General features: G+C 50.5%; 1 protein-coding gene across 2 annotated transcripts in view; it reads right to left on the bottom strand.

Annotated features, from left to right (window-relative positions):
- The window catches only part of EDA (ectodysplasin A), a 71,144-nt gene that overhangs the window by 26,859 nt on the left and 19,930 nt on the right, over nucleotides 1-24,355 (bottom strand). The gene's annotated exons all lie outside the window — the stretch shown is intronic.

Genomic DNA, 24,355 nt, shown 5'->3' with positions numbered 1-24,355 from the left:
GGTTGCAGGGACAGGGACGCCAGCGACGTCAGGGGAGATCTATAGCTGGAAATAATCTAACACCCCAAATGCCGATGCGATCGTTTCTAATTATTCTCTGCCAAACTTGCTCAATCCCGGAGCTCTTTCACCAGTATTACTCACTGCCAGTAAGTTTTTCCTCTCTCAAGCTCTCTTCTACAAGCCTCATTAGCTACTGAGATTCAAAGGTCTTCAGGGACCTTTAAACCCAATTCAGTATACCACATAAATTAACACTTTAAACCTAGAGCAAGTACGCCGTTATAACACCATTTTTGCCAAGCAGCAAAATTTTTATGTAGCAACCTCTTATTCATGAAAAAAAAAAACAGTTGCTGCATTAAAAACTCTTTGACAGTTATTAAATCAACATTCCTCCCCAGAAACTGGACGCTTTAGAAACTCCACCACTCCTGCCAGTGACCCCTGGGTGCGATGGCTCATCACCAGCGGCATTGCCCCCAGGTATTTCCACTTGCTAAAACAAGGAATTTCACAAAAGATCCATTAGGAGCCAAACACCCGCCTCCAACCTGGGTGGCTCTGACCTGGATGGGCTTTTCTTTACCCTGAAAAAACCCGATCACGGTTGTTAAGCCATAAACACACACACAAGCCAAACACAGCCTTAGACAAGAAAGGAGAGGCTTCAAAAAAGCAGCAGCAAACGTTATCGAGCGCGTTATTGTTCCGAGAACAAAACCTGTGGCATCAAAAGCATCTTTGAGATAGCAGGGAAGAATAAACTCCTTCCTCAAACTGCCAGTTGAAAGAGCGGCTCCTTCAGCCACGGGCCATAAAAGTCCCCATCAAAAGTAACGATCGTTAAAGGTCTCTCTGGTTTCGACATGCCCGGGGGCTCCTGCCTCCCCTCTCCCCCACGATGGGGTGCAAGGGGCTGCACAACCGCCTGTTCCCGAGTCACTTCCCGCACACGCACTCTTCTTCCAGCGTTAAGAGCATCCCGTTGCTGCTGCCGAGCGAGCAGCCGCTGGATTTCACCTCCGCATCTCGCTTTACTCCCAACAAGTCCCAGCGCAGTCTCATGAGCGGGATCCGGGAAACCAGGGGGTTTCCCAAAAAAAAGAAAAAAACCCCAAAGGGTTTCCCAAACTCCCAAGCTGCTGTGCGTGGGCAGGTCTGCGTTCAGCACAACTCCTGATGTTCTGTCACCGCAATGATGCCGTGCCCAACAGGACCCTGCTGCAGGATGGCCCGGGATTCGCTTCCCGCAGCCCCACCGCACGCACAGCTACACTCGTGGAAGTACCTGAAAAGCAACGACCAGTACAAGCCAGTACATATCTGCCACGGGAAGGACCAGTTGCATGGGCGGACGGAGAACCAAAGGCTCTTGTTTACAACTGGTCTTAACGAACAGAGGGAACGAGGGGCACAGCTCTCCTCGCGTCCCACATGCCACCACGCTGACCCAGACACGGACCCTCATTAATTAGTCCCACAGCACTTTAAATCATGCAAACAACGTCACTTAACCTCCGGTGACCAGCGTAGAGGGGTTCCAAGAGGTCCCACCTCCGGATGGAGGGAGCTGCTCGGGATCACCCTGCGGTGCTCAGGGGCAGGGCAAAGGGTGGCCAAGCTGCTGGGTGCTGTGCGTCGCTGAGCCCCCACAGCTGCCAGCTCCCACGCCGACGATGGCCAAGTTTCTCTCCGATGGCTCAAGGGGTCCGTTGTTCCAGCGGCCGCAGCTGCGGGAGGTGGGGGGATGCCCGGCCGCGGGGTCAGGCCGTGAAGGGCCGCGCTGTCCGGCTGGGCACCGGCGGCTGGCACAGCTGTGCCGCTTGGAAAAGCGAGCGATGCTTTTTCCATTCACCCCTCGCCCCGAGATACGATTAATACATTCACCCACAGCTCTTGGACCCCGCAGCTTTCGCCCTGGACATAAGGGTGCACGTCGTTGTGCCTCGAATTCAACTCATCCACTGCCAGCCGTTCGGTGCGGCCGCAGGAAGGGAGAGGATGTGCAGGGCAGAACGAGCAGATGTTTGCCACCCATCCAGCCAAACACGCCGCAGCCACGCAGACGGACGCGAAAGGAGAAATAACCTTCAGTAACCAGCGCGGCATCACCAAGCAGAGGTCACCAAAAAGCAGCCAGAGAGGTTTTGCACAAATATCAGTTGTGTCCTTTTAGGAAAACGCGGAGCAAATACACCAGCAGGGCTTGGACAGGCACTTGCCTGTTAAATCCGGGTGCCCCGTGCTTGTCCCCCTGATCCCGGCTCGTGGTTTGGATGTGCAGGACCTGGACCTGCGCCGGGTGCGGGAGATGCGATCCCGGAGCTGGCGGAGCAGGACCAGGACTGCGGGTGGCCCCAGCCCAGGGGTGGTGGGGTGGGGTGAGGGTGCAGTGGAAACACATCTGCAGCCGGAGCAGGGCAGGGCGAAAAGAAATTACTGGGGAGGTCGAAAAGAAATTGCTGACCTGGTCCATCACTTCACTGAAACTCCTCATCCTCAAAGCCACGGAGAATTGACTCTGGCATCTCTGCGCTCGTAGAGCAAAAGTAGTTTCGAGGAGCCCTGAAAACACACACCTGCTCCCAAAAAAACTCGTGTTTTCTCTGCATAGCTACGCAACAGCAACAGAAAAGTTTGGAACGATCACTGTTTCCCTCGTCCCCCAACCTAAAGTCCTCATAATTACCTTAATTTTAGAAACACCACGTAAATCCATTACGACTCCATACTTGTTAATCAAGAAAACCACTATAGGATGTGAAAAGGTCAGAAAGCCAAGAGAGGAAAAATCCCAGGGGAAGCCGTACCTCAAAATAACCCGGGAAACAATAGCAAAGGCACGCCTGGCCAGAACGGATCCGCTCTACCTTGGTTTCTCTCGGCAAAATAAAGAAAAACAAAGGCACGCGTACGAAGGCGCTGATTTTCTCTGCAGCCACGTGCAGAACCCGCTCTGGAAACACGGAACAAAACCGCTCTGGGATGTCAAGGGAGCACAGTGGGAACCACCAAAGTAACGTAACCCGCAGTCACTCAAACCTATGGGGTTTGTAAGGATGGACGCGTTCCACGCTCTGCAAAACTAAGAATAAAGAGATGTGTGTGTGTATATATATATATATATAAATTTATTTTTTTTAAGGTCCTATAAAACAGGAAGCTTTCTTCAAGCTATGCAACCCAAACGCATCTCAAGAGCTATGGCTGGATATACAAACCACGTGCAACAGGAAGAACCGTGCTGGGACGCTGAAATAACGGTAAAGGTTGGCAGATTTAATTGCATCCCTCTGCAAATGCCCTAAATAACGCACGTTCCTCAAACGCTTCATCGGAACGAAGATCCACTGGACAGCAAGGGAATGGATTTCCAGTGGTAAAACAGCTTCAGAGTGAGAGAAGTGGAAAAGCATAACCCGACCTGTGCAATTATGTGCAAACAGCACATTTTTTTCCTTAGGCAAAGCCAAGCTGGTTGGAAGAACTAGAATCTTCTTCCCCACTAACAGCAGAATTGGGAAAAGCACAGGAATGTTCAGGTGCACGAGCCCTTTTCAGTGAAAAGCGCATTCTTGCAAAGTCTTTTCAGATCATTAATAAAACCCCCAAAGACTTCTCTCTGTGCTATATTACAAAGTTGGCTTCCAATTAATCGTGAGAAAGCTAGACCAGCTTGCTTTTTTTTTTTTATAGATCCGATCAATAAAACCTACGATCTCCTTGTCCTGGTTTTAGCACACTCCTACACAGCACAATGTCTTAAAGCACCAGAGGGGGAAAAAAAAAAAAAAAAAAGCATGAAATCATCCTCTGGCATTATTGTTTAACGGTATTGTTAAAGTGCAATTCTCTCTTCGTTTGCAGTTTGGGAGATCATTAGTGTGAGAAGGCCAACAACACGACTCAGCTCTTCGGAGACGCTCCTTGCAAGCAGCACTGCTGTTTTTCTGGCGCTCTGAAGTCCAGCCGTTGGAGGTTGTGGTTCAGAGTAGCAGCTACTTGAGTATCAGCCCCATTGTCCATCAGAAATTTGCCTCCGGTAACATGTGGTGCCAAAAAAAATTTAAGTAGATTATTTATTTTTCAAGCAGACTAGAAAGAAGTTTTGGGAGTAGCTTTGCTTTATTGAAAAAAAAAAACCACCCATTCAACATATTTTAGGCCTTGTTTTTGTTATCGTTACGTTTTCCTCATAAAAACCAAGAAGTGAAAGAGTAAACAATTCCCATTTCAACGTGACAAGAATTCATACACGATGTCTCCTCTGCCAGACAAGCCACAGCCCCGAACGTGAAGCTCTTGTAACATCATACGTACCACGAGCCCGAACGCGGCCAGAGACAGCGATGGAGAGAGCAGAGACGATACCTCCTCTGAGCAGAATTCTCATAACCCATTTTCCTCCCCTAATCTGGCGTTTTCAGCCCAGCTCAGCTGCGTGCATCCTTTCCAGGGGTCTGGAGTAGGTTACACATCATCCTCTGCAAACCCTTCCATGGGTTTTTTTTCCTGCATGAAAGCTTGAGTATGGTCCTCTCCTTCAAGGCAGCCCATAATTCCTCTCATCGCTATCGCCACATCTCCCATGGCTTCCTGACATCCCTCCTCCCCTCCCAATGGCCAGCCACATCCCCACTCTCGCCAGCCATTCACCCTGGACCCAAGGTCCCAGAGGCACAACCCATCAGCTTTGAGTTGATATGAAACCCCACCACCACTCCTCCTCATTCCAATCTTCACCTAAGGATCCTCGCTGAACTTTTTAGACTCCATGGTGATCTTTAAAAGCTTTTTTTCTCCCAAAGCTACGAGGCAAAGCAATTCTAGAATGTAGAGAATAAAAGCAGAAGCAATGATAAGTTTATCCAAACTACGGGAAGTTTGGGTGGAAGGAGGGACTGAGCGATGCCTCCAGGCAGGAGCTGTTAACAGCAGAGCCACCTCCATCCCAACACCCATCATGAGCTTTATAATGAGCGATGATCGAGGAGCCAAGCAAGTATTTGGATATCAGGAACCAGAAATGACCTTGGTCTCATAGATGGAGGTGGACCAGGCAACGCCGCGGACTGGTGGCACTGCAGCAGCTGCTGCCAGCGGAGGAATGCCCTTCTTGGTAAATCCATGCCCCTAACATGCCCCCACTGCTTTTAAGAAGCAGATTTGAGATGCTTTCGATCTGCCAAGCGTTTCTGTCCCTGGCTTGAACAGCCTCTCCAAAGGGGACTGCGCAATCCCAGTTTGCAGAAGGCCAGCGAGTCTCGCTCCCGGGTCTTCTAGGCACTGTGGTAACAGAAAATCATCAGAGAACAATAAAAGAGGAGGGAGGGAGCACATTTTCCCTAAGTTTTTATTGGTATTTAACTTCATTACCCAGGAAAGCCACTGTATTTTCCAGCACAGAACATGAAATCCGATTGCCAGTTATCAGCTCAAGCCTTGACATAAAGCAACGAGCACCATGAGTTAATCGCCATTGACAGTGCGCAACGCAACTCTTAAAACTTCCCTTCGGACCTGAACCCTTCCCAGAAACTTCCCTCTCCATCCCTCCTTTTCACGTGTTACAGAGCTTTAGGTAGCAGCCCGGGATGCAGGACAGCGGTCACCTTCTCCCACAGCTGCAGCTACCAACATTTCCCTGCTAAAATTGATAACCTGTCCCAACAGAGGGAAACCAGAACATACATTATTTTAAAATTTCATTTGAACTCAGTAGTTAAATGGCTAGATCAACCCAATCCACCACAGGCCACACCACTGGCCAGAAATAAGCCTTTCTTTAAAACAAAAGCATTTTTTTTCCCCTACCAAAAGACCCTCAAAGTCAGGAGAGGTCACTCTCTTAACATCTACTACAGGTAGTAAATTGCAGCAATGCAGGCAGGAAGGTGAGTTAAAGCTGTACACTGCTTGAACCATGACTAAAACGGCCCAGCTCGTGACAGAAGATGCTGTTCCCCACTACCAAGTGCCTCATCACGTATTTCCCACAACACAACGCTGTCGAACGGTGGTTTCTCCAACTCTGTCAAGTCTAGAGGCTCTGGACAGGCGATCGAGCCACCTTCTGCGCATCCCACGAATTTACCTTAGTTCAATACACAACATTTCCACCACTGATTCGTTTCTACTTTTCCAGCTGTTAACTGTTCTTCGTGAAGGACCCGATCAGCATCAGCTCTACTCCTCCCACATGTCTTCATGTCAACTGTAGACCACCAAAACAAGTTTTCATAGCAACGTGCTTTAAGTCCTCCAGGTTGAACACCAGCAATCGCAGCCCACTGCAGAGCAAGGCACAAGGTATGCTCCTCCAGCCCCTCGTTTTGGTGGTCCTACCAAGGACCTTCTGCTGTCTTGGGAATCCAAGTCTCCTCCTCTGAGCACTGTGTCTTGGTCCAGGGGTATACAACGTTTATTATCCAGGCTACGGCTGCTCTTCCATATTTTCAGCTGCTGGTACATGACTTTAGCCCAGAGGGAGAGTTTCACCCGTGCAAAAACCTCAGCCTCAGTAATTAAAGCACGAGCACCATCGACACTGCCCAGGAGACAAAACTTGAGGCTCAGTTCCGAGCTGAGGATAAACGCAAGACAAAAGCAGTTCTGGGCCAACATTGATATCAAGCCCCATCGGAGAATAACTCCTCGTGGCATTGTTTTCATGATACTCCACAGCAGCCACGTCTAGGCTGTGGGTCAAGGGAACGAGAGGTGCCAACATCCACGTACATCATGCCCAACTTCCACCTGGAGGCAGGGAGTGCTGACCACGGGTGAGGGTCTTCACTGCACACACAGATGCCTACCCAAGGATCTCACCCCGGTACGTCTAAAACAGAAGGCAGCCACGGGAGAACAGCCTTCAGTGAACAACTCTGAACTCTATGAAGCCTTTTCTGCAATTTTTTTAAAAAAATATAGGAAATAAAAGTGTAAGTGAAGGGAAAACCTGATCCAGTGGAACATACCACTTGCTTTTTACTTTCTATCAACTCAGCGAACCTGAAGCAAATACACTTAAACCCTGGCAAGTAAGAAAACGGCACAAGCAGCAGCAGATGGATTTGCTTTTCATGGGACGAGGGAAGAACACAACTTGGGAGAAGGAAAAGTTCTGCCCTTCCTTCAACACAGACAGAGCAATCCATACAAACCCAAGAAACACACCTTCTGTCATAAATCTCCATATAAAAATTGTTCCTGGAATAAAACGGAACCAAGGACACGGTCCAAATCCCTGGGTTAGACGTACGTGACGACTTTAACTGACTTTGTAGGAGCACCTAAATAGCTAAATTTGATACCAAACCGGCATCGTCTCAAGCCTGGAAGACCATGATTTGGTTTACAAGGTTGTTTGCCCAAACACTTGTCTCAAAACACCCTTCTGTGGAGCTACCTTGGTCTGGAGGTGAGCCGGAGCCTCCCACGAGGACGTCGGATGGAGGCACAGCACAGAGCAAGGGCTGCGGTTTCCAATTTATTGCACCTGTTGGCACTGAAAAGGAAAGCTAAAAACACAACCCAGATGTGAGGTAGAACAAGGTCAAAGCCGAGTTTAACGCTCTATATGAGGACACCTGCAGTAAATTCTTTAATGGTAGCAGAAGTAAGAGGTTCCTGCTGCAGCCTTCCCCATCCGGGCACGGCAGACCCGCAGGAACTGAGCACTCCCTGGGAACACGCTGGTTAAAAATGCTGAAAAGTATCAATGTCGGTGCAAGGTAAGGAACTTAAATCAGTTCCTTTCGTCTCCCAAGGAAATCAAATTTAGCTGTGAACCAGCGCCAGACAGAGATCTGCTGTCTATTAGCACGAATTCTCAGGTTTTCACGTTTTAATTAGCCTTCATAGTCTTTTTCAGTCCCGTTTTCAGCCAGCTGGGCCATGTCCCTCTCCATATGGAGGTCAGGGTTTCTTCTCCCGCATACCAACAGCAATTCTTGCCTTATTTTAGCATTTATGTCATCAAAGCGCTCGTGCACTTCTAAAAAGCACCGTGCACGTGGGCTTTGGGGGAAGCCCTGCAAGCCTGAGCGACTCGATATTTTCCCCTTTTGCCTGTTCTGCTTTTCTCCATCTGTGCCTTTTTGCTCATGCTTTCTCGCCACCTGGATCTTCTCCAGTACATCCAGGACAGCATGAGGTCAACAGCACAATCCTCCTTGAGGCCATAATACCTCTTAAAAAGCTCCCGAAAGCTGGTGCTGCTCCAGCAAAGAGGTTTGGGGCTCTGCTGCTCTACTTGGAGCACCTCTGTTGCCCTGTGAAACTGGGGTTTCTCCAGCCTGCAAAGGCTCACCTTCAACCACCCTTGGCTCTCCTCCTTAGGAGAAAGTTTCCTTTCACTGCATTTGAAAACATTTTTCAGAACACCTGGCACGGCCTGTTAGCCACGACAGAAACACTGATCTCATCTGGCTTCCACAACGAACATAACATGAACCGTAACGAGCTGGGGAGGCCGTTCGCGGGAGATGCCGCGCTGAAGCGTGCTTCTCTTCCACCCAACGCCTTCAACGTGCACCACTCTCCGACATTTCTCATGGAGGCAGGAGCTGTGAAGTCCCAACATCTCAGACAGCTGAGAAGAACAGCTCCTTGAGCAAAGAGTCATCTCTCTTCTGAATCCCATCTCCAAGGACACACGCTGAAGGTGATAAAGCCACCTCTTCTTGCAAGAAGTGATCAACCAGCAGAAGAGACGCAACCAGATCCTGCTCTGGAGTTTTTCCATTGGGAATATGGGTGCAGAACTTGAATGTATGACTTTATTCAGTTCTCTGATACTTGTCCTTTCATCTTTCAAAACTCTACATAAACCCATTGCTTGAGGTGGGACTAGTTTCAGCAAAGAACAGGTTTGGATGCACCCACTGAGATGATTCCTACAGGAGAACATTTGCCAGACACTGGAACTGATGAACAGATACTTTCTCTGCAAACTTAATTCTGCCCTTGCTATCAGACATCCACTCCTACTCTTTTCATGGAAATCTTAAAAAAAAACTCCATAATTTTGAAATCTTGTTGTTATAAACTGTTCAGACAGTTTTAAAAACATTTTTCCCTGCTCCATAACAAAACAAAGGCTTCCTGTCAGAGTGCCTTCTTCCTTTCAGCACAAGGGGTTTTAAAATCCTCTTTTCTAAATCTGGATGTTAAAATTGGCCTTCAGCTATGATTCATTTTTATGACATTTTATTGGAAAGGGAAAAACGGAAGGGAAGGAAACAAGAGGAAGGAATCAAGTAGTCCGAATCAACCAGCATTACCATCAAAAGAAAAACAAGGCCACTGTAAATGTAACATCCCCGAAACAACGCGTCCAATATAAGGATAAAAAGTCCACTGCAGCAACTGGGAGATCATCTCCATCAAATTATTGCACGTGCATTGGAAACAGTTTCCATATTTGAGCCCTCAAGGAAAAAAAAAAAAAGCCAGAAAACCAAGAATAAATGAATTACCTGCTTTTCGGTTGCCGATCCCCGTCGTGCAGCAGAACAGCCCCGATCGCCGGGATCCGGCAGCGGCACCGCGGCGCGGCCGGACCTGCCGAGCCGGCACCCAGCCCATCAGACAGTCCATGACCTTGGACTTGAACTGCTCTGATAAAGACATCTACTTAGACCAGGAAGGCTTTAATGCCCATTCCACACCCGTGGGAACACGTGGTGGGAGACGGCGGCTGCGGGTTTAACTCTACAGAATTAATCTATTCAAATAAATCACGCTTTGTTGCCTAATTAACCAGATCCACTGCAATTAGCGTCGGAAGAGACTATGACCTCACGCGAACAGGATTGAAAGCTCTGAAGGAGCACGTTTTGTTTCGGGGCACGGCGGTGCAAACAAGTCACCGCAAGGCAGAGCCGGGGTGCGGTGGTGCCGCCGCGTGCCGGAGGCGCTCCTTCCGCGCGGGAATTGCAAAACGCCCTATCCCACCCGGAGAGCACCCGCTGGCACGGTGCAAACCACGGCTCGTCACGGGGCCAACAGGACACAGCCCGGGAAGGGAGAAAGGAGGGAACATCCCCCTCCAGCCCCGGCTCCAGCAGGGAGCACCGAGGCACCGCTCAGCACGTGGCACCTGGGAAGCAGCTCGCCTCCAGATAAACGTGTTTCTGGCCAAAAATTGAAATCACGCTGCTGTTTAGTCCCCTCCTGGCTTGGCTTCCCCGGCTGCGTTAGCCCAGCCGGCAGCAGTCATCTCCTCTGGATGCGGAGACGCCCGGAGCGCGTTCCCACGGCCCCGGCACGAGGAGAAAAACAAACCCACCCACGGCACTTCACGTACAGCTCCTTCCAGAGGCAAAGCCTACGGCAGCCCAAGCTCATCGGCCGGCCGGGCCACCTCCTCGCCCACCAAAGGTGCTCGGAGTTACTGGGGCAGCCACCAGAGCACTGGGCCATGTGCAGGAACCCCGATGGTTCTGTGAAGGCAGAGGCTGTGCTCACCGGATCGCCGTGCCGGCAGTCGGCACCACCCGCAGAGACCGACCCATGGAATAGACCCAGGGACTTCATAAAGCACCATTCCACCTGCAGCGGAACAGCAGAAAACGGAGCTTTGGATGAGCTACCGGTGTCTGGCTGATGTGAACAAGAAACACCAGGATGTGCTGTAGAAATGGAAACTACAGGAAAAGAGCTGGGAGGAATTCAGGAATTTGGATTTTCCGTAAGACGCCGTCATCTCACACAGCGGGTCTCGAACGCGAGCAACGCGCGTGTCCACAGCCATATCCCAGGCTGAGCCTCGGGGCTGCCAAAAACCCGGCTCCCACTCGCTGGTGTAAGGACCAGACGGATTCATAATCAGAAAAACATTCCCCGTTTACTCTCTCCGTGGAAGCAGGAGGACTGCTTCTAATCGAAGCACAAACGCCCCGAACCACCCCCCGGTCTGCGCAGCCGCCCGTCGAGTCGGCGGCACGGCTGGCACGCTACTAGCAAGCGTGTTCTGAAGCTGAGCAAAGGAATTACATGATCTTTTTTTTTTTTTTTTCCCAGCAAACGAACCTCAATTACGCCACTCGGGCCTCCGGCTGCGGGAAAGGCAAGCAGCAGCCCCAGACAAGAAAGGCGAGGTGTTGGGCCGGTGCAAGCTGAGCTTTCCTGCTCCTGCCGCGAGGGTCCGCGCGCCGTCAGACCATCCAGATGTTTCCATCCAGCGCGCCAGGCCAGCTGCTGCACAGCTGCCTCGAGCCGGGCTTTGTCAGCTCTTGTGCGAGAGCAGTGAGCTCTCGTGGCTTGCTTATGGGTTCTTACTTTCTGACACCAAAAAAAAACCTGCTTTTGTGGAGTCCTGCTAGTTTGTCAGGACGAGTTAAAGCGTTTCAGTGTGATTTTAAGCCGCTGGACGCTGCTCGTGCCGCTGCAGTTGCTGCTTTCTCCGTCGCGTGGATGCTGCAAACCAACGCACTGAGAGATTAAGTCGTTTTCTGAAGGTTTAAAAACAAATCAGGAAAAAAAATAATTCATAAACAGATCTATCCACACCGAATTGCTCAAACAAGGACTAAGCTGGCTTGTAAGATTTGCAAGCTGGCTCTCAAGTCTTTCTGAAATACCATTTACCCCCAGCTCACTCCCAATCATTTAACACTCAAAATTCAATCGTAAGCACACACATCGTGCTCCCAACCTGCTCCTCTGAAGCAGATCCCTTCGGCTCTTCCCCAGGAAGAGAGAATCTTGCCACTCTCCTTTTTTTTTTTTTTTTAACAATCATTCATTTTATCACTATCCTTTTTCTTTTTACCCAGAGAACTGCTGTGTACCAGACATGGAAAAGGCAAGTCCTCCTGTATCAACCTATGTCCTGCTGGCAGCGAGGCTTCAGAGGAACATATAGATTATATATAGATAGCTCGATCTACCTATACCTGCCATCTCAGGCACCCCCAGCTCTGAACCTCAGGTGCCCAAGCTGGGCTCTGAACGTCCCAAGTCCACAGGAGAGGGCAAGCACGGCAAGGAGTGGGGCCACTGGAGAGCATCTCAGCTCTGCTCCCCGTGGGACCATGTTGGAGCACACGCGGCAAACAACCTGCTCCGGCACATCTGGGGACTCGCCATGGCTGATGCCAACTCGCCACATGGCACCCGCGGAGGCGCAGTGTTATCGATCCCTCTCGCAGCCGTGTCGACGCCAGCCAGAATTCCTGGGTCACCGGAGCTGCCCGGCAGCTTTTTTGACCAACTTCTGGCACTGGGAAACAGGCGACGAATCCAGCCGCAGAGGATGGGGAATCGGGCACCGCGTCCCACCGATCTCCACCAAGCACCTTGGCACGGCACGCCCACCGGGGTCTCATCTGGGCACTCCACACGCTCGCTGTTACGGGAAACACTGCCACGGCAGAGGAATAATCAGGAAAACAACTCGCTCCTGCAGCCAGGGAGTATTTTCCTACTTTGCTGGGTGAGACAAACATGGCTTGGGGCTCAGTATCAGGAAAAAAAAAAAAAAAAAAAATACTGTTTACAGACAGAATTTTGCAACTTCTCCACATGCCACCCCGGGTCATACGTTTGCCTGCGATGGGGACACAAAACCTGAGCAAAATTCCGAAGTCTGTGCAGCCATGGGTGCTGGGAGCAGCCCCGCAGCGCTGCCGGCACGGACAGGGACAGCACCCATAAACCTTCCGAAGGCTCGGAACCGAAGGAGGATGGAAACTGTTTACTTTTCGCCAGGAAAAAGTATCAAATACATCCTCACCGGATTTTTCAGACAGTTTGCCTTGGGTTTGTTTGTTTATTTATTTATTTCCTAAAGCCGAAACTGGCTTCCTAAATCATCCTAGACAGACAAACAAAACAGGGACATCGCACTGATTCAATACCCAAACAAGTATTATCCCACTGGCCAAGTTTTGCTACAGACTCAGTGTCCTTAAGCCTTCATTTCTCCCACAGCATGCCCTGACTCCGCTAAGAGCTGGGCAGGGACGCAGCCAGCCCCACCGTGTGCCAAGCCTGGGACAGGTCAAGGGCAGGATCCAGCTAAAATCCTGTTCCTGAGGAGCTACAGCATCGGCGACCAGCTGGAGCCACCACTGCCTGGGTCACACCGAAGCTCTCCGGGTGATCCTGGTGTCCCGGTGTTTTATTCCCTTGACCCCCAGGATCAGCCAAACCGGGCAACGCTCCCACACGCCCCTGGAGGAAAGGGATCTTCTACCATCACGTTAAATAAACACGAACCAGAGGAGACAAGATGCTGCCGGGAACTACAAAGGGCGACTGTAAACACAAAGGCAGATAGAGCAGATGGATGTTTTAAACAATCCTCTGCGCTGGAGAACAACACATGGGATCCACGTCCCCGCGCCGGCGGGGAACCAGCTCACGGCAGCCAGAAACCACGGTCTGCCGGCAGATTGCGATTCAGAAACGTTACCTGCTTTCCCTGAAAAAGCCCAAAACTAAAAGCCAGGACAGTAGGAATGAGGAAGAACAACCCCAAAGGATGGAGGATCCCACATGGACATAGGGATGCTGGAATCCTGATGCGAGGATTTTAAGATCCCACGGTGAGAAATGCTTTTGGTGTTTTTAATTAGCACAGGGATCTGACAGCCAGCACCCAAAAGGAGATGGAGATCCTCAGTCTGGATCACATTCCTCTTTCGTTTTTCCTGCACACAGAGAACAATTTGATTCCTTATTAGCGGACCGGAGAAGCGCGAGGTTGAGACGGAAAGCGGAGAGAACAACGGCCAGCGCCAGGAACCCGCCTCTTGTGCCAGACCCTATTGTCCTCTCTTGAAAAAAAGAAAAACCCCATAAATAGAAATCAGCAAAGAACAGAAACTACCAATAAAACAGCCTTATAAAACGGATTACTTTGGAATTACGCCAACACTGAGGTGACGGTATTTGGGCAGCAGCAGTCCGCAGGACTCCCACTCCCCTGGCAGCACCTTCGCCCACAGCTCAGCTGCTGATTTTTTTTTTTATTTAAAAAAATTAAAACCACTGTACGGTTGAGGAGGCTCTGGGTGCTGCCTGGTCCCTCGCTCCTGGCTTTCTCCCCAGGATTGGTGAAATCCATCTACTAAAGGTGCAGAAGCAGCACCGGGCAAGGTAAATATTTAGCTAGACCGGGGTTAACCTTTTTGAAGCGTAACTCTGCTTCTGACCTTGAACTTGGGCTGATCGTGCTGTGTTGACACTTGGCATGTCAACAGCCAATCACCCAGCTCAGCCCACGCTTCGTCTCAATCCCGTCTCTCAGGAGTGACCTCCAAGCATCCTACGGATGAGCAAACCCACCGAGGAGTTACGACGTGGGCTGTCACGTGCGAGGCGATGTCCTGGTGCTCAGGTGTCGGGGCGATCCGAAAAGGAGGAGGCAGGACATGCTGAGATGCCACGAGGAGGAACGTGGGCTGTATCCGAGCTTCAGCTGTCTCCACCCCGCGGTGTCGGGAAGGGCAGACGGGCTCCTTGCTGCTCGGTGTGCCTGCACCGCGGGTGACACCGGGTGACATCCGTGGGCTGCCCAGGCACAGGCGTCGGGGCAGGTTTGTGCAAAGCTCTGACTGCAGGAGAGCAGAGTGAAGCGGGAGAGCCAGTGTCCTCCAGGAAGAGGAAAGGAAACGCTCCCTTCTGCATAAACTGCTGCCAAAGAGAAGATGAGGTCAAGTTTTTAAGGTGTGAGCACTGGAAGACTCTGTGGGGTCTCCAGCTTTGGAGGGGCTTTGCCATGCAGCTCCCCAGTGAGACCAGAGCTGCCATACACATCTGAAACGAGTACGATGGGGGCTCCAGTCTTCACCCACCGCCTCCCTTTTCCCATTGCAACCCCTCAAGCTCAGCAAAAAGCAAACACTAAAGACATCCTAACGCCAACACTGACATCATGACCCATACCGATGACACACCAAAATGCCCAAGAAGTGCCCAGGAAGGCAGGAGAAGACCACATCGCTTCAGATCAGAGGCGAACTCAAATAATGGGCGCACACGTTGGACTAATTCAGACACGCTTGGCAATACCAGAACATGCCCAAACCTGAGCACGGTCTCTGACAGCAGCTGCACCATCAGATGCCCCCAGACCCCCTTTATCACTTTGCTCGGAGGGGAGGCTCTGCCCGCAGGGCTGGGGCTCAGCTGGCAGCACTCCGCCAGTACAGCGATACCGGGAGAGACCCTGGCGTACACGCGTGATCTGAGTCACAGAAATTCAGAAAAACTAATGATCAGCCCCCCCCTCGTTACCAGATGCTCACATATATCACTCGGCGGGGAGAGCAAAAAGTCAGACAACTTTATGCAGCAAGGTCAGCATTCTAAAGGAGAAGAAAAGCAAGCCCTCTTTCAACTTTCAGAGTCAAAGGAAAAAGAGAAAAAAAGAGCATCTGAAAGAGATGAAATACGTACAGCACCCCAGAAGCACAAACGTAACCCCCCAAAAAAGCCAGGTAGCTGCTAAGAAAGCAATCGCACTTGGACTGAGCGTGCAAACCAGCCCGTGCCCCTCGAGCTTGCTTTCTCCTGGGATGCTGTCAGTCTTCCACTAACAAAAGAAAGGATGGATTTATAAAACAGCTGTTTCTGTGCAGACACGATATCCAGCGGCGTGTCCCAACACCTACCCCTTCGGTCCTGCCGTACCGTCTCACCCGCACCCCTTAAGTGGCTCTTTGTCAGCCACCTGAGTGTTGACATATCCTGTTCTGCAGAATCAGGCAAAATGGAAAGCAACAAAAGGCTGGGCTGCACATGTTTCTGTGGATTAGCTGCCATCACCCCCCTAGCCAGGAGCAGTACTCGTACCGTGTGCTTACCAAGATAATTCCCTCACACGTGCATTAAGCAGAACACCAAGAAAACGCCAGCAACAGTTTAAGGTGCCGTGACGAACGGTCGTTGCTCTTGCGCGACGCGGTGAGCCAGGAGATGCCCAGGTTTCCATCTCAAAAGTGCTCAACTTCAAGGGCAAAAGCAGTAAAGCAATCCATCACCACCTCCTACTGCCCGCAGGGCGCTGAGTAACTCCGGGCAGGGGAATGGGCGAGCAGGCGATGGTGGGAGCTGCTTTTCCAATTTGTTTCTAGTTCAGCATCTCCAAGTCATCTCCCAGTGTATCCCATCGGGGATCTGCTGTGCTGCACTTAAAGGTTCCTCCGTGTTCCAGCATCCCTCCTGGACACCAGCATCAGACCATAGATTTCATAGATTTCATAGATTTCATAGATTTCATAGATTTCATAGATTTCTAGGTTGGAAAAGACCTTAGAGATCATTGAGTCCAACCATCCCTAATCCCCATTAAACCATATCGCTAAGTAGATCATCCACCCTATTCTTAAACACATCCAGGGATGGGGACTCAACCACCTCCCTGGGCAGCCTATTCCAGTGGCTGACAACCCTTTCAGAGAAGAAATACTTCCTAACATCCAACCTGAACCTCCCCTGACTAAGCTTATGCCCATTTCCTCTTGTTCTATCACCCATCACTAATGTAAAGAGCCCTTCCCCCACCTCCCCACCATCTTTTCTCAAGTATATAGATCAGACCACATCTTTTAAGCACTCAAGCTGCCAACCTATCATTCGTGCTTAAGAGGAGGTGATGAACGAGGTTGGGACAACACCCCTGGGAGCTGCTCTGCTCCCCACTTCACTCCTGTGCTGCTGAGCACAGATTTCAGCTGATGCTGCAAACACCGCGGGTCACATTCAGCACGGGGCAAACACTCGGTTTCTGTTGCCCGAGCCAAAAAAAAACCTCAGGCCAATCCCTCCCAAACAGTGCTGCTGCTAGAGAAAGCTGGAGAATCTGCTCTTAAAAGAAAAATCAGAACAAATTTCTAATTAAAGTCCTGCGCCTCTGACACGTACCGCCTGCCTGCCGCGTTACCAAAACCCTCTGATTTTAAGTATTTCAAAAAGAAACTCAAAACCAAACCACAATTATCAAACTCCAGGCATTAAATCCTGTGTCTGCTCCAATTTCACAACTCTCTTTTTCTTAACAACTGATTAAGAGACTTAAACTGCAAACCCAGAACAGGGCCCTTCATGGCCCAGCACATTCAAAGGCAAAAGCAAACACGAGAGGGGAAAAAGCTTTACTCCTGCCTCAGAATCGGTAGCTTAGGCATGATGAATCCCTCTTAAACCAGAAAAATGCTGTTAGCAGACACTGAGTTACTGTGGTAGCTACCAAGATGCTCTTGCTTTCCAGTTTATCCCAAGTCAAACAACTTGCGCAAAATTAATTCTTATTTTTTGTAGCGCAAACGCTCAGCAGCTCCACTACCTGCTGTCTGAAGGGCTGGCTTTCTCCTCACGAATCAACCAGGAAAAAATAAAAAAGGACTTCAAAGACACAAACCATGAGCTTGTATATAGCTTGAGGTCATCTTTGGTTTTCTTCTGGTAGAGGGACAACGCTCATCTCAAGTGCACCGGGTGGCCGGGGCACACGGAGCGAGCAGTTTGCCTCTATTTGCAGGACCCAGCCCAGCAATTTCGGAGGCGAGAGGGAATTACACCCTGCGTTTCGAGGACGTTGACCAACACCCACCCATCGGCAGCGGTACGAGCTTATCGCTCGTTTTCCAGCAGAGACCAGGGAGCGATGCCGTTTCGGGAATCCTTTCCAAGAGCTGGATCAAAAACACGCACACGGGTGCGAGACGCGTTTTCGCCAGCTTGAAGTCATATGTTGCCTAAGAGACTTCACAATATAATCCGGAGAAAGAACAGCACATAAACACAGTGCCTACATAAGCAAAGAGCCTGGAAAAAAAAAAATAATAAAGAAGAAAAGTTACCAAATACTCTGGCAGAGTTTGAAAGGATTCTGTATCAGCTGACAATCTTCCCAGATTAACACAGATAACGCACCGATACTAGAACTTTTAAAGATTTATTTTGAAAACAGCGAGAAGCGACGGTTGGATGGAGGGGCAAAATGAGCTTGATCTAAAAATAAAAGTCCTTAAAAAGAGGGAACAAACCGAATTGGAAAACTACCTGCTGCAGAGTGACTTTTTAAAAAATTCAAAAAGAAATTTTTTAAAAAATTTAAAAATATCTAGTTTATGCATGACCCGCCCATAAAATATAATTTCCATCACTGTTACTCGAGGCTGGCACCATCCCTGCTCGACGGCTGCACAGCAGGCAGCTCCTCCAAAAGCATTAAAGGTACCCGAGCTGTACCTGAGGTACAACCTCAACCCAACAGTGGCCATTAAAAAAACCCCAAAAAAGTAGAAATTAACAGTGTTGAACGAATCGAAGCATCACTGGAGCAGCTGAGACAGCACCTGCCCCTTGCCAAGCCTCGGAGGCCACCGGCTCATCGGAAAGGATCTGACACTCCTGTGGTCTTCTACTTGCTTTTAGCTCAGCTCGTCGCAGTTTTTCACGTCCTCTGTGCAGAGAGGTTCCTGCTCGTGGTGGTCACGCCGGTACGGGGAGGAAACGCCGTTTTAAGGCCACCCAGGAGCAGGCAAAGACCCGAAATTCCCAATCCACTTCATCAATACTTGAATTTTCATCCCACAAACCTCCGGGCCAGACCTCATTTTTAACTATTTGTAGCTTCTCGAACCCAAACCTGTTGCCAAACATCCTCTACAGCAGCACCCACCAAACAGCCTTGGAACAAACACCATGAGGTTTGCAGAGCGTTTCCCGGCGGCTCCCAATTACCCTCCAAACCCAAACCTTCCCACGCAGCACCGCAGGAGACCCAAGGAGAGATAGAGACATGCTAAATCCTACTTTTTTTTTTTTTGACTACCATAACTTTCTGCCAGGCAGACCGGAGCAGTCCCCAAGAGGTCTACAAGCCATAAATCATGGCAGCCCTGACCCCAGGGAACACGTACTCACCCATTAATCTCTGCAGCAGCTCAATACCAACACATGGACAACTCAGAGCCTTGGTCCCAGACGGTACAAATTAGTTCTAACGATGCAAATCACAGCCATAACACACAAAAAATTTCAAAACAATAGAAGAGAATCCAAACTTTACCAAGAGACCATTTTCTCGCAATATAATTTTTTGTCAAAGCTCTCGCCATAAATCAGAGCAGAGACAGCCCTGGGTTTGATGACTTCATTCGAGGATGAACATGTCGAAGCCTCTTCCAGTGCAAAAAAGACTTTTCCAGCATCACCTTACGTGCTCTGCGGCAGGAGGGGACTCGGCGACCACGGGCACGTGCTCGCAGGGGTCCCTGCACCCCGGGAGCAGAGGGGACCCGGAGCAATTCCTGTCCCCTGCACTCAGGGATCCGTTGCAATTGAAAAGCTCATTTTCCAAACCATATTTCATGTCTCCATGGAACAGCCTGCCCATACCTGACACTCACCCCAGGCACGAGGAAGATGCCCGCTGTCCTCTGAGCACAGGCAGCGGTGGAGAGGGCAAAGTGGCATGCCAGAAAACCCCAAACAACCCCAAAATAACCCACCATCCTTTTCCACTTAACCTCATACAACGGTTCGCCTGAGGCACTGGAGCAAAATATTCCCACGTGGTGCCTTGCATCAGCTCCGCAGGACCCTGAGGCTGGCACCCAGCGACCGTGCCAGGCAAGACCCCGTGCCCACCCGCGACGCAGCGCTGCCACCGCACGCAGATCTTAACGAGGGAGGAGTAGCTCAGCCCCGCTCCGTACAAACCCCTCGATGCCCCCAAAACAGCAGCGAGAGCGTGGAAAAACGGCACCGACGGCTCCGAAAAGCCGAGCTGCCATCCTGCCCGCCCGCGTCCTGCAGCGGCAGCTGGCACAGCTCTCAGGGCATCCACCCCTCGTGCCCAAAATGGTGAAGTTTCACTTCGACGGCTTCTGCGAGGGAAAACGTGGCTCTTCCTCAGGCTGCTCTGGCAGCTGGGGATGCCTTTTTTTCATTAAATCACTCGTTCCAAGTCGAGAGCTTTCCGTAAATTTAATTTGAGCTAATCACTTTCTTGCCAAAGGAGAAAACCAAATCAAAGGTTTATTTTTCATGCTATTGAATGCGATGCCTGTAAATTTAATTTCTATCTGTACTTTTGTTTAAACATTTTACAGTGTTAATTACAACAAGCAATGCAAATTAGTCTTCCAGCGCAATAAAAAGCCTGTTATGGCAGATAATAAATAGCTTTGAACCATAAGCTCATTAAGACGCTGCTGAAGCGCGTGCTGACTCACAGGTTAAGATCAAAATCTTCATCCTAAAACCAGGATGAGCATCTTGGCGGCACGTACCAGCCGCAAGCGCTGACGCAGGACGTTGCATTCTTTCCGAGGGAAGATCCTGGAGCACACGGATGGTCTGAAACCAAAGACACGGAAACCCAAAACCTCGATGTCCAGACTCAGGACTCCGACGAAACAGGTACCACGAAACTCTTCTTGTTATTTCTTCTTACCCATTCCAAGGCCAAGCTTGGTGCAATAAGGTCTCACCTCACCCTGCTCTCGACCTGCAGCCCAAGGGAGAAAACCGACCGAGGAGAGGCAGGAGGGATGGAGAGAGGTGCGAGGCTGGTGTGGCAGCTCTGTGCTCCAGTTCCTGGCCAGGGACCACTGGGAGGGAAGGGCTTTGCCGAAACCCCACCAAGTGCCCGGTGCCAGCCCGCAGCCGCGTTCCCCAGCTGAGGCACCCAGGCACAGGGCAGGAGATGGGATCCAAAATAATTCTGTCCTTACAAGACCTGGGAGAGATTCGGTAGACGCGGATGCGGAGCCAAGCAACGAAGTTTTCCTTGCTGGAGTCCAGACCGACTGCAGGAAAGCTACAGGATACGCAGGATTTTGAGGTCATCTGGTTGATCCTCCCCTCATGATCCAAAAGCCTGAGCGAGACGAAGGTTGCCTGCCAACACGCTGACCGGCCTGATAAGACTGTTGACACAAAGCCAGAAAAGACTCACCATTCCAACGAGGAGCAGGAGATGGCTGCTATGATCTGCTGATAGGAAATACAGCCAAGGTTTGCGCGGGATGCCAGCCTCTCCGAGGGATGCCTGGCCGGTGGTGCCACGCTGTGACACGCAGATGCCCGCACATCCCACAGGGACACATGAATGTCCTCCCACCCAGGGCCACCACATCCCAAGAGACGGATCTGAGCCCTCAGGCAAGCATCTTGCTGGTCAGCAGGACACTAGTCCCGTTCTCTGGACCTCACCATCCTTAACCTGCACCCAACTCCAAACCAGCCAGGGCCGACCAAGCACCAGCACCACAATCCTGCTGATGCTCCTTCTCTCCTGCCTTTCAGAAGGACATCAGTTGCAACACCAGATGCAATTGGCCCCCCTGGTTCTCACAGCACCTCTCCTGGGACCAGAGATGATGCATCCTCAGCCCGAGGAACGTCCCTTTCTCTGCACAGTGCTGCGGGGTGCATCATCCAGAAGAGAAGGATGTGGATCTTCTCCTTACTGGTGGCTCCCAACAGGCTGGACACCAAGATCACCATCTCACTTTCTGCTGGACAGAAGGCTGTGTGTTTGGAGCACCAGCTCAGCACGGACAAATAGCTTTGATGCTCGTATTTTGGTCCTAAGGGGAATTCTAAGTTCCCTTTCAGAGAGGAGGGTAAGTAGTTAAAAAAAAAATAAAATATTGTTAATCAAGAAAGTCTATCCTTAGCACCATCACCGACTGTTCTATGGATTCAAGCCATGTCCTGCCTAAGGAAAAAGATGCTTAGAGAACAATCCTATAATCAATATCAACAAAGCACCTTTTGCTGAAACACCAGTGCTTTGCTTGGAAATGCTGCTGCCTCATCTCCGTCTTCCCACCGGCTGCGGCTCGGCGTTGGCCGAAAAGAAGATCTATCACCGAGAGGAGACCACCGCTCGCAGCCTTTTCAGCCACCATCTCCCTACCTACTTTCCTCGCCCAAGACCAGAAATCCCGGGCAAGCAAGCACCGACCGCTCTGCTCTCACGCAGCAGATTTTACAGCCACACATCTGGCACATCAATGGCTTTCCTTGATTCCTTCTGCATGGCGCGAGCGATGCAAACTCATTGATCTCATAAGTTAATATGGATTTCAAAATAAAACACGCAGGCAGGTGTTTTTCTCTGCAGTCACCCTTTTGTGTCTGTTTTAGACACGAGAACAGCTAGCGAGAGCTTTGGGAGAGTCACGTCGCTGTGGGTGGAGGTGGTGGCACAGTGTCTCAGCACGCCGGGCTGAGTTTCAGGAGATCTGGCCCCAAAACGTTGGCTCAGCCACGAGCCTCCGGGGCAACCTCTGGCCAACAAGGCTCTTCCTCACCGACACCTTCCATTCATGAACCGAGGTGACGCTGTCCCAAACCCAACTGGTCACCTCCTCCTGTGCAGAGCTCTTGCGAGGATGAAGTTCACCCATGTTGCAGACATGACTCGAAACCAAAAGCTAGCTAGATCGACCAGATCCTCTAGGTATACAAAATAATCACAACGTGCAAGAAAGAGGGAGGAGCTGAGGCTTGGAGAGACACAGAAAACGAGGCCAAAACCAAAGAAAAAGCGACGTTTGAAAGCGAGGTGCACAGCGAGGGGCAGCGTTGTGCCCTTCTGGGGTCACACAAAAGGTCTGCAGAAGGTTGGGCTGGTTCAGCCCCAGGGTGCGTGGAAGGGTGAGATGCCTCTAGCTCAACAGTGCTGGAAACACATACCTCATTTATTCTCCCTGGAAAAGTATGGGAAGCCAGAGAGAGATCTGGTAGGTTTACACTCTAAAAAGAGAATGGCACAAGACAGATGTGAAGGAATTTTCCATTCAGAATTAATTTGTCTTCATTAACACCCAATTCTGTTGCTCACCATTAGAAGAAAAACTCTTTTGTTAAAATTCGTAGGGGCTGAAAAGGCCAATAAAGGGCTGAAAATGCTCCTCCTTGTAACAAGGGATCCGCTGCATGAGATTGCCCACAAAAAGCAGCAATATGGGGCTTCGTATTCCTGGTATTTCGGGGTTAGAAGGTGTGGGGAGGCCACTTAGAAGCAGAGTTTGGTCTCCTCCTGCCACAAACAGCTGAGTTTTGTCTTTGATATAGAAACCCTACAAACTCCAGGGAAAGCAGCAGTCGCACAAGGATATCAGCATCTTGGCTAATAAACTCCTTCCATACTTTAATTACTGGCACATAAAGAGACAAGCATAACCCAGCAAAGGTGTTGGAACAAGGAAGGAAATCCAGTAGAATTCATGTTGGAATAAACAGAAAGGTGACTCTGCCCTTCTTCCCTACAGACTAACGTTCAAAAAAGCGGAGTGAAGCAAATGCCGAGACAGTCCTGCGGGTAAAAACAGGAAGAAAAGTCACTTCCCAGGTTGCAAAAAAATGAGGTTTTAGAAACGAGGGTGTTTTACAGATGGGAAATTTAGTATTGTCACCTCTTTCTACAGGGTTGATGCAAAACTCTGAGAAATCCAGAACCCATTGCAAATATTTACTCCCGATAAAGACAGTTAAACAAGTGAAAGGAGATTTCACAGAGGAGTAAAATCTGTCAGAGCTGGAGGATGTGGCTTAACAAAGCTCTAGAAAACTGCACACAAAATACTTTGAACCTGCCTATCCCCAGGTATCACAAACTGCTTCCCTTTGGCTTCCTACACAGCCCCAAAACACGAGCCATGGCAGTTTCACGGATGGATGGAAGCGGACAAGGGATGGAGATCTCAGCAGCAGGGATCATAGAATCCCAGAATGGTTTGGGTTGGAAGGGACCTCAAAGATCATCTAGTTCCAACCCCCCTGCCATGGGCAGGGACACCCTCCACTACACCAGGTTGCCCAAAGCCTCATCCAACCTGGCCTTGAACACTTTTGGGCTGAGACAGGCAGAGACGGGCCCGGGAGGGTCGGGAAAGAAAACCCCGTGTGCCACGCAGACCCATAATCACCCACGATGCAACTATGGGCATCCCATCCCGGGAAGGGCTCTTGGTGCCGGGGATGAAAAGCTCCGTTTCCCACCCATCCTGCCTCGCTGCCTGCGGCCTGGCCCTCAGCGGGCTTGGATGGGAGTAGAAGATGAACTCAATGGCAGCATCGGGTGATAAAAGGTGATAAAGAGAGGAGCGAGCGGATGCCAACGGCGTTTCCCAGGAGGAGCAATGGCCTGTGTGGGTCTGTGGCTGCCACCGGATGCGTCAACGCGAGACACAGCGACCGACGGCACTCGGGCTGGAAGATGCACAGCCCCGACGACGCGACCCCGGACCCCGCCGTGCGCCCCGTCACCCCTCCTCGGAGAGAGCGGGGGGCTGGCGGTGCCCCTGCCAGGGCCAGCGGCTGAGAAAGGACAGGGACATATATGAACGTTTCCTGGCGCGGCCGCGGAGCCGACCGG

This window comes from Tauraco erythrolophus, chromosome 13 (assembly GCF_009769465.1).
Source record: "Tauraco erythrolophus isolate bTauEry1 chromosome 13, bTauEry1.pri, whole genome shotgun sequence".
NCBI classification, from domain to species: domain Eukaryota; kingdom Metazoa; phylum Chordata; class Aves; order Musophagiformes; family Musophagidae; genus Tauraco; species Tauraco erythrolophus.
This window is presented reverse-complemented; position numbering and strand designations above follow the sequence as displayed.